Raw genomic sequence first — 7,084 nt, forward strand, 5'->3', positions numbered from 1 at the left:
CTCCTTCCTGCCAAAAGCTGCTTATACCAGAGGTGGCACCAGTGAGGTGATCTACATAATAAGACCCCTGCCTTGCCTTTCCCCCAAAGAAAGGTGAGGTTGCCTGAAAGAATCCTTTTTTTCTTTTCTTTGGCTAGTAACTTACCCCACCCTCCTTCTGCCTATAAAAACTTTACATTTTGTACAACTCTTCTGAGCGCCGTTCTGCTTGCTAGACGGGATGCTGTCCAACTAATGACTCACTTAAATAAAGCCAAGTAGATCTTCAAATTTACTCGGTTGACTTTTGGGTTTTTTAACCAAAGAGAGGTCTGGTCTTTGTCCTCAACTCCTGGGAAGGTTCTAAACCCTTAGAATCTCCTCTTGATAACAGTGTCTTTGTTTACCTGGGGGCCTTGGGCTACACCAGATAGTCTAGGGGTTTATGATGGAGGCTTTGGGTCACGAGGTATCAGCTCTACTTCTGAAGAGTCTGGAATCTGAGGTCAGCCATGTGGACAGCCAACAATATCTATGTTAACAGAGCCTCAATAAAAACCCTAGATACCAAGGCTCAGGTGAGCTTCTTGGCTGGCATATTGTCACACATCAGTGCTGGGAAGAGCCAGTCCTGTCTGTGACTCATGAAGAGGACAACTGGAAAGTCCACACTGGGAATTCCCCTGGACCCTGCTCCATGCATTCCTCCCTTGACTGACGTGAATCCATATCTTTATGCTGTAATAAACTGTCACCATGAGGACAATAGCTTTTAGTGAGTTCTGTGAGTTCGTCCAGTGAATTATCAGAACCGATGGTGGTCTTCGGGACCCCTGAACTTGCAACTTGCGTTAGAAATGAAGGTAGTCTTGGGACTTCCTTGGTGGCGCAGTGGTTAAGAATCTGCCTGCCAATGCAGGGGACATGGGTTCGATCCCTGATCTGGGAAGATCTCACATGCCGCGGAGCAACTAAGACCATGCGCCACAACTACCGAGCCCACGTGCCGCAACTACTGAAGCCCGCACAACTAGAGCCCATGCTCCACAACAAAAGAAGCCACCACAGTGAGAAGACCACGCACCACAACGAAGAGTAACCCCCGCTCACCACAACTAGAGAAAGGCCGCACGCAGCAATGAAGACCCAATGCAGCCAAAAATAAAATAAATAAATTTAAAAAAAAAAAGAAAGAAATGAAAGTAGTCTTGTGGACTGCCCCCTAACTATGCAGGACCGCTGGGTGGGTGCAGAGCATTTGAGAGATTGTGGTTATAGAGGAACACCCCACCAACCCCACTGCCCGGGTTCCAATCCAAATGCTGCCACTTATCTGCCACATTATCTCAGGCAAGTTACCTTCTTCCCCTGAGCCTCACTTTCTCCACCTGTAAAAGCAGGATTATTTTTTTTTCCATTATAGGTTATTACAAGATATTGATTGGGAGATGGGGATTGACATATATACACTATTGATACTATGTATAAAATAGATAACTAATGAGAACCTACTGTACAGCACAGGGAACTCTACTCAGTGCTCTGTGGTGACCTAAATGAGAAGGAAATCCAGAAAAGAGGGGATATATGTATACGTATAGCTGATTCACTTTGCCGTACAGTATAAACTAATACAATATTGTAAAGTGACTGTACTCCAATAAAAAAATAAATAATAAAATTTTTTAAATTTTAAAAAAGATATTGAATACAGTTCCCTATGCCATACAGTAGGTCCCTGTTGTTTATCTACTTTATATATAATAGTTTGTATCTTTTTTTTTTTAACTGAGAAACCACTCTTTTAATGCATGAAAACACAGTGCAAAAATTACAAAACAGATTTAGAATTGAAGGACCAAAGAGTGAAAAACATTTCAGTTCCACAAAGGAAATAATAACAAAAATATTTTTCCTTAAATTCCTTAAATTCAGGAAACTCATAAACCAGTTTTCATCATTAACTATATTACTTGGTCTCCTTTCCACGTAATTTTCTCCAAGTTTTTTAGTCACAATATGTGACTAAGTGCAAGGAACAAAAGACGGAATCACTTTCTGATTGTTTTTTCCCAAAGCCAGTTTCTTTCTCCTAAAGAGACATGAGAGCTAAGACAGAACACTGAATTTATTTACCATCTTAAAAACATTTTTTTGATGTTCATAATCCTAACATGATCTCCTATTCACAAACCTGTTGGTGTCCCAAATAATGACATTTCCATCAAATCCTGACGTTACTAAGAGTCTTGTATTAGTATCATATTCGATGTTCTTCACCCAGCTAGTGTGACCACGTAAAGTGCATACTTTGCTGTTCAGTTTTCTCAGATCCCATAGTGCTATTGCAGTGTCATCAGAGCAGGTAGCAAACAGCCGGTTATCAAGAAATGTTTCACTGTTTACCCTTTTGTACCTTAGAATTTTGTACCACGTGCATGTATTACCTTATATTATTTACACAGTCTTCGTGAGCTTCAGAAAGTGTTTTTACGTGCTTTGAAGATACAGGATCAAAAAGCAGAACTTCAGGGCTTCCCTGGTGGCGCAGTGGTTGAGAATCTGCCTGCTAATGCAGGGGACACGGGTTCGAGCCCTGGTCTGGGAAGATCCCACATGCCGCGGAGCAACTGGGCCCGTGAGCCACAACTACTGAGCCTGCATGTCTGGAGCCTGTGCTCCGCAACAAGAGAGGCCGCGATAGTGAGAGACCCGCGCACCGCGATGAAGAGTGGCCCCCGCTCGCCGCAACTAGAGAAAGCCCTCGCGCAGATACGAAGACCCAACACAGCCAAAAATAAATAAATAATTTAAAAAAAAAAAAAAAAAAAAAAAGGCAGAACTTCCGTCTGTTCACCAGCACTGACCCGTCGGGCGAGTGTACTCGAGGTTGAAGACGGCCCCGTGGTGCTGAGGTACACCGAGTCCGCGGGATGGATGGAACCACAGAGGTTAGTCATGCTGCGGAAATTGCCTCGCGCCGGATCCACGAACAGCCCGCGGCCCGGGCTGCGCCCTCTCGGCCACCCGAGCGCCAGGGCCGCCCAGGCGGGCGCTCAGGCCGTGCCGGCCCCGCCTCCCGGCCCTGCAGTCGGGCCCGGGTTGCCGGCGCGGCGGGGAGGGCGGTGACTGCTCTCCCCGGGCGGAAGCGGCTGAGTACTCCAGAGCTCCGGGCGGCCCGAGCTCCCCCGCGCGCCCAGCCGGGGGCTGCGAACGGCCGCAGGGGCGGCGAGGGCTCCGGCAGGGCGACGGGGGAGGCGCCGCAGGGGCGGCGAGGGCTCCCGCAGGGCGACGGGGGAGGCGCCGCAGGGGCGGCGAGGGCTCCCGCAGGGCGACGGGGGAGGGGCCGCAGGGGCGGCGAGGGCTCCCGCAGGGCGACGGGGGAGGCGCCGCAGGGGCGGCGAGGGCTCCCGCAGGGCGACGGGGGAGGCGCCGCAGGGGCGGCGAGGGCTCCCGCAGGGCGACGGGGGAGGCGCCGCAGGGGCGGCGAGGGCTCCCGCAGGGCGACGGGGGAGGCGCCGCAGGGGCGGCGAGGGCTCCGGCAGGGCGACGGGGGAGGGGCCGCGTCAGCTCCCGGCTGGGCGCGCGGGGGCGGAGAAGGGAGCGGCCCGGCAGCTGCCGCCTGTCTCGCGTGGGGTGCCGGCTCCCGAGCCCCGGCTCCGGCCGCCCTGTCCCCTCCGCGGCTACCGGGCCCGAAGGGAAACACGACCAACGTCCCGACCCCCGGCTCCTGGCTGCTGCCCCGCCCGCCGACACCTCAGCGCTCCCGCCCCAGCCCGTTTGTATCTTTTAATCCCAAACTATTAATTTCTCCCTCCCCTTTCCCCTTTGAGAACCATAAGTTTGTTTTCTATGTCTGTGAGTCGTTTCTGTTTGTAAATAAATTTATTTGTATCATTTTTTGCATTCCACATATAAGTGATGTCATATGTTATTTCTCTTTATCTGTCAGACTTACTTCGCTCAGTATGGCAATCTCTGGGTCCCTCCATGTTGCTGCAGATGGCATTATTTCATTCTTTTTTATGGCTGAGTAGTATTCCATTGTATATATATACCGCATCTTCTTTATCCATTCATCTGTCGATGGACATTTAGGCTGCTTCCATGTCTTGGCTGTTGTGAATAGAGCCGCTATGAACATTGGGGTGTATGTATCTTTTCAAATTAGAGTTTTCTTCAGGAAAATGAGGATATCAAATGTCTCCTGTCCATAAGGCTGTTGTGAGAATTAGGGCAGTCGGGGCGCGGAGCAGCAGAGGTGATTCTGACGGCCATCTGGGAAGCGGCTGTCAAGATCCCGCTCCTCTTCCTCTGCCTCATCGCCCTCCAGTGAGCACCCCAGGGAGAGGGGGGAGGGGAGGGGTGGGGAGGGCAGGGCGCAGGTGGCTGCATCCTGGAAGCAGCGCTGCAGGGGGCGGGGGCGGGGCGGGCAGGAGGCTGACGGGAGGGGGGAATGGGGTGGGGCTTGGGGGCGGTGAGGATTCCACCGGGGCAGGGGCTCCTCCCCGCCCAGTGTCAGGGTTGAAGGTAGCCGCTGTGCCCTAGAGGGTCTGTGGGGCCAGACCTGCCCTCTCCCACCTCGGTCATCCCCCCGCCCCTGAACAAGGAACAGGGTGAGTGAGTCTGCGGCCCGCGGCACCCGATCTGACCAGAGCCTGGTCTCTTCTCTGGCTCAGAGTGACGTCCCGCAGGAGGAAGGCAGCCAGGCCGGCAGGGGGCGTGTCAGATGCAAACGCCAGGCCGGCAGGGGGCGTGTCAGATGCAAACGCCAGGCCGGCAGGGGGGGGGGGGCATCTATTGCAAACGCCATTCCAGGTTACCCCTCAGGTGAGTGATGTCGGCATCCTACCACCCAACATCCCACTGCACACCTGCCCCAGAATGGCCCCCAGGATTGCTCCGCTCAGCGTACCCAAAGTGGAGCTGCCATCTTCCTCCCCAAACCCACTTCTCTGCTGGGTTCCCTGTCACACTGATGCCAAGGTGGCCCCCATCTCTAAGGCCAGAAGGAAGGACGGGGTTTCCCCCCTTTCATCCCCCCTTCTCTTCTCCAGGATCCAATCATCACTAAGTGCTGTCCATCCTTCCTCCTAAGCACAGCTCGTCCTGATGCCCGTCTCCTCCCCATCCTGACCCCAGTCGTTCCAACAGCCTCGTCTCTTCCTTGGGTCTCTGAACCCACCCGCCTCCTGCCTCCATCTCCCTGGGAAACACAGGCCTCCGGACTGTTCGCAGAGACCGTTACCATCCACTTGCTGCACAGCAGGAACAGCTGTGTTTCCTCTCCACGGCCAGAGACCAAGGTGCACACACCACTGGCTGGATTAGCAGCCCTGGCGGGCTCTGCCCTGCTGGACTCTCCACCCAGATCCCTCCTCTCCCTGCATCTCCCAGCATCTCCACACCCAGCCTGGCCGGACCTCTGTGACTCTGAGACTTTGTATGTGCAGTCCCTTCCCCTGAGACATCCTTCCCTCCCCATTCCTGCCTCTCCAAGTCCTGAGCATCCTCAGGCTGTCTTAAATGTCACCGTGTGTGTGTGTGTGTTTCATTGTCTGGTTTTGGGTGGAAGAGTAACATACACTTAATTATAGACTATTCAGCAAGTACTATTGAACATCTACTCTGTGCCACCTTGTTGGAGGTTCCCAGGGGGCATCAGTGAACACAGCGTCAAAAATCTCTGTCATCAAGCATAGAGAATAAGCTTGTGGTTACCTGGGGTGGGGTGGGGGATGGATTGGGAGTTTGGGGTTAGCAAATGTGAACTATTATATATAGAATGGATAAACAAGTTCCTACTGTACAGCACAGGGAACTATAGTCAATATCCTGTGATAAACCATAATGGAAAAGAATATGAAAAAGAATATGTATTGTATGTATATGAATAACTGAGCCACTTTGCTGGACAGCAGACATTAAACACAACATTGTAAATAACTATGTTTCAATAAAAAAAATTTTTTTAATCTCTGTCATCAAGAAGCTGTCCTTCTGGATATAAGAAGGATAGAAACATTTAAAAAAATATAAGAAAAAATATTGAGTCTGTTTGATGGTAATATGTGTTTGGAGAAGCATCAGGCAGGGAAAGAACAAGTGACATTTGGGGGGGCAATTTTCTATTTCTGAGAGTGTGCCGAGGTGATGTTTGAGCCAAGACTTGAAGGTGGAAGAAAGCAGGTTCTGTGTTCACCTAAGAGACAATTATCCCAAGGGCTTCCAGGCCAATGCAAGTATCCGGAAGCCTTTGAGGAGAACAGAGATAGGATTGAACTTTCATTTGAAAAGGATCCTCATGGAAATGCAAATCAAAACTACAGTGAGGGGCTTCTCTGGTGGCGCAGGGGTTGAGAATCTGCCTGCCAATTCAGGGGACACGGGTTCAAGCCCTGGTCTGGGAAGATCCCACATGCCGCGGAGCAACTAGGCCCGTGAGCCACAACTACTGAGCCTGCGCGTCTGGAGCCTGTGCTCCGCAACAAGAGGCCACAACAGTGAGAGGCCCTCACACCGCGATGAAGAGTGGCCCCCGCTTGCCGCAACTAGAGAAAGCCCTGGCACAGAAACGAAGACCCAACACAGCCAAAAATAAATATAAATAAATAAATTTAAAAAATTTTAAAACTACAATGAGGTATCGCCTTACACCAGTCAGAATGGCAATCATCAAAAAGTCTACAAATAATAAATGCTGGAGAGGGTGTGAAGAAAAGGGAACCCCTCTGCACTGTGGATGGAAATGTAAACTGGTGCAGCCACTACGGAGAACAGTATGGAGGTTCCTTAAAAAACTAAAAATAGAGTTACCATATGATCCAGCAATCACACTCCTGGGCATATATCCGAAGAAACCTCTAATTCAAAAAGATACATGCAACCCAATGTTCATAGCAGCACAATTCACAATAGCCAAGACATGGAAGCAACCTAAGTGTCCATCCACAGATAAATGGATAAAGATGTGAGATATATATATATATATATATATATATGAATATATATAATGGAATATTACCTAGCCATAAATAGAATGAAATAATGCCATTTGCAGCAACATGGATGGACCTAGAGATTATCATACTAAGTGAAGTAAATC

At 50.5% G+C, this 7,084-nt stretch overlaps 1 protein-coding gene across 1 annotated transcript in view; it reads right to left on the reverse strand.

Moving 5' to 3' along the window:
- Positions 1-2,886, reverse strand: part of CEACAM18 (CEA cell adhesion molecule 18) — a 33,974-nt gene extending 31,088 nt beyond the window's left edge. Inside the window, exon 1 of the mRNA XM_061173861.1 lies at positions 2,847-2,886. The gene's annotated coding sequence lies outside the window, so the exon portion shown is untranslated. The remainder of the gene's footprint in view (positions 1-2,846) is intronic.
- Positions 2,887-7,084: the final 4,198 nt, after the last annotated feature.

Source organism: Eubalaena glacialis, chromosome 18 (assembly GCF_028564815.1).
Source record: "Eubalaena glacialis isolate mEubGla1 chromosome 18, mEubGla1.1.hap2.+ XY, whole genome shotgun sequence".
NCBI lineage: Eukaryota > Metazoa > Chordata > Mammalia > Artiodactyla > Balaenidae > Eubalaena > Eubalaena glacialis.